This window comes from Cynoglossus semilaevis, chromosome 16 (genome assembly GCF_000523025.1).
Source record: "Cynoglossus semilaevis isolate Cse_v1.0 chromosome 16, Cse_v1.0, whole genome shotgun sequence".
Taxonomy (NCBI): Eukaryota; Metazoa; Chordata; class Actinopteri; order Pleuronectiformes; family Cynoglossidae; genus Cynoglossus; species Cynoglossus semilaevis.
The window spans coordinates 1154410-1158139 of record NC_024322.1 but is presented as its reverse complement, the minus strand read 5'-3'; the positions used below and the strand labels follow the sequence as shown (position 1 = coordinate 1158139).

The following is a 3730-nucleotide window of genomic DNA, read 5'->3' as shown; positions in this document are numbered from 1 at the left end:
AACCTCGGCTTGGTGAATACTTTCACTTTGCTAGGCCAGTTTATACCTTGTACCGTATCTAATATTGTTTATCTGAGTTATAGAAAAGAATCACAGACTTTGGCTTCGAGTTCTGGTTATACAAATAAAAATTAGGACCATTCGCACAACTGTGATTGGATTGTTGATGTTTGCTCTGTTGTGTAGTAGTCGAGGCATGTGCGCGCACAGCTCTGCTGCTGGAATGATTAGTGAAAACATAAATAATTCACCCTGTCAAAACTCTGAGCTTTCCCTCCAGGAGGTGCAGAGTCACAGAAGACTGACTCAGTCCCACCACACATCTGCAATGATGACCCAAACATGTGGGACTTTTTTTTTTTTTTTTTAACATCCTGCCTGTTCTGAAAAACATGATGAATTATGGACTGGAAAGAGCAGGTCAGATAAGAGAGAAAATAACATTTTTTTTATTCATCTGAATCGAAAAGGTTTAAAAACAGTTTCATTTACCGTATTTCTCGGACCAGTCGCTCTGAAGTATAAGTCGCACCGGCCAAAAAATGCTTAATGAAGAAGAAAAAAACATGCATAAGTTGCTCTGGAGTATAAGTTGCACTAGCGCCCTCTAGTGGCTGTCAGAGGGGAAATACAAACATGTACATTTTCAGTGGTACAGGAGTAGCAGATGCTGGTATACAAGCCTAGAGTGCCCTCTAGCGGCTGTCAGTGTTAAAATAAAGAACATGTGAAATGATATATTTTACTATATAGGTAGCATCAAAGGATGGAAAAAAAGTGCGACTTAATAGTCCGGAAAATACGGTAATTAACCAAATCCTAAATCTGCCTATAACCGTAAAGTTTGGATATTAGCTATTGCCCAGTTTTATGTGTGACAAAGTGCATCGTCCTGGTAGGAATGCATTGAGGTTGTCTCTCTTTCTCTCATTGACTTGTCATGCACCTGATAAAACACAGGGTTAGCTTGGGGGTTAAGGATCAGAGTCGCAGGTCAGCGTGTTACTGAGTGACGCCTGCAGAGTTGAAGATGCTGATTCTCATGATGTTGATGAGAAGTCAAAGTCAAACACGTGTCTCAGTTCATCATCCCGTCAAACACAAGGTGATGTGGAGGAGGTGCGAACAAAAGCTCAAAGATGTCTCTGTGCGTCTGTTTCCATGTATCACATGAATTACCCGTGACCAAAACACGAGTCGAGCTTTTGCGTCAGAATGAGACCTCACAGGCGACAGGCCATATTTGGAGATACGACCTTCATTGTACACACGTGGTTGCCTGGCTAGCCAAACCTTTGAGGTTTCTGCATGCAATTTTAAACATTGTAAAGTAAACACGATTTTAAAAAAAATCGTTCAAGCGCTCAGTGTAAATGGAAATACAGGGAAATAAAATCAAGCAAAATGAAAATGACTGGAGCACAAGTTGTTGAGAATGACAAATTAAACCAAACACTGGAGGAAATTTAACTTGATTTTAATATATATTATAAAATATATTCACTATTGTGGTGCCTTGGCCCAGAGGGAACGTCTCTGTCATTGGTGTGGAACCCCAGGGTTCACCTCCTGGGCAAGTTCGAATCCCGGTTAGGGCAGTTGGTACCTTCCAGTGGACTCACCACCTGCAGGAAGGGTCAGGGTTATGTCCACACAATCCACATCTCTTGGATTCACCGGGTCCATTGGTTTTCATTGTTGTTGTCCTTCATACGTGCTGCTAACTGGGTTGGGGTCTTCTTGACTCCCTTCAGTATTTGTTCCAGATGCTGCATCCATGTACCCGAGCTCTCCCTCTTCAGTTTCAGGGATTTCTGCTTCAACACTGCTTGGGGCCAGAAGACCCCCACCAACCTGCACAAAAATCCAGGGTGAGGGATAAAAATAAGTGATACATCACATATCTCCTGTCATGGAATTCCCCCCACCACCACACATTACCTGCCTCTGGCAATGGTTTTACTAGCCCATACTATCCCTCTACCCCCTGCCCAGGACTACACAGGAGTCGTTTCGAAAGCCTTCTAAAAAGTCAACAAAACACATGCAGACCTGGCAAACTGAGACTGTAGAGCCGGTTCACTGGGCCACACTAAAAATCCAACATTTGACTTTTCAACAGAACCCTCAATCCAGGACCTCGAAAACACCTTACCAGGCAGGCTCAGAAGTTTGATCAACCTTAAGTTGAAAGAACACCCCTTACGTCCACGTCCCACGGTCCCTACAAGCTGTCTTGGCAGGGCCCAGGAAAAAAGGATTTTTGTTCCACTGATGGCTCCAGAGTTGCTACGACAGGCACAGACGACGTTTAGATCGCAGCTTTGATCATCTGCCTCAAGAATGGAAGCAAGGAACACGGCCCACCCAGAATTAATGCCTCCAAGCCCTCTGGATGTGGTTGATGAACCGCCCGAGGTGGGAATCGAAACTTCTGACGAGGAACCCTGCCAGACATTCTCAACAGATCTGCACAATCCCTTTGGGTTTGCCAGGCCTGAGTATCAGAGCATTTTCTTTCATGTGGAGTTTGCAAAGACTTATAGTTATATTTCTGTTGTTTAGTCTACTGAAAATAATATTTCTTGCTTTTTCTTGTTTATACATTGGATCATTTGTGTCCTTGAGCTAATATTTTATAAATAACTTTTCGTTCTAACGTTTATATTTTTAGGAAGTTGGTGATGTTGCAGTTGTATCCATAACCTCGCAAAAAACGTTTCCCTTCACTAGCTAAGCACGCACTGTCATATGGAATTCGAATTAATAACGAATTTGCCAAAGTTTCCTGTTAAAATTCTTTAACTCTCCAAGAAGATTTAGAAATCAGTCCAGTCTACTGTAAAAATCCTCCGCAAGGAAGACGATCTGAACCTGACCTGTGGATGTGGAGAGCTTGGAAGGCTTAGCTCATCTTCCATGGTCTCAGGCGGTCTGGATGTTGGTGAAATCACTGAGTGTCTCATTCGAGCCCATCGTAGCTTCATCGCCCTCGATCGTTTCCGGTTCTTTGGCATGTTAGCCAAAAGAAAAAACCCTGAACGTGAATGTGAAATCTTTGATTTTGTTTTATTAGTTAGCGCTTAAAACCCGCTGGTGAGACTAAAAAGCCATGTTTAATTGAAACCATCAACAAACACTTCACACATCATCAAAGCCTTCTCCAAAGATCAAAGTAGAGCAGAAACTTTTCCTCTGCCTTCATCATTCCTTCTTAGTAGTATTAACGTCAGTTAGTATGCTTTTGTCAGACAAGTGCCGTCTTTTCGTTATTTCTTCCTTACTGTATTTTACTCAGTTCAATTTCCTTATAACCCCCAAACATGCCAATGCTAGGTGATTAGGGTTATCGGAAACTCTAAATTGACCATACTGTTGGTATGAATGTCAGTGTAAATGGTTGTTTGTCTATATCAGGGATTGCTCGATGCAACTTTTTCATGTCTTATACCGATACTGCAACATGGAGTATCTGCCGATACCGATACCAATCCAATATTTCTTCTCCTCCAACATGCTGCGGGCTGTTGTTGCTGGGTTGCTAGTGTCCCTGTTTACGGCATGTCGTTAAGTTTAGCATTTGGTTTCCGATCGGACGGGATATCAATTATTTTTTCGATTTTGGTCAAATATTGGACCGATACCGTTACAACATATCAGATCAAGCCATCTTTCGTTTGGCGTTTCGGCGATCTGACCCGGATTGTATCTCACCGTTGCCCGTTGACAG

General features: G+C 42.6%; 1 long non-coding RNA gene across 1 annotated transcript; it reads right to left on the bottom strand.

Annotated features, from left to right (window-relative positions):
- Window positions 1–1737: 1737 nt before the first annotated feature.
- LOC112488256 (uncharacterized) lies at window positions 1738–3153 on the bottom strand. The gene is made up of 2 exons (XR_003052112.1): window positions 2880–3153; window positions 1738–1854 (listed from the first exon to the last, which is right to left on the bottom strand). It is a non-coding gene; the product is annotated as an uncharacterized LOC112488256 (long non-coding RNA).
- Between the last annotated feature and the right edge of the window lie 577 nt (window positions 3154–3730).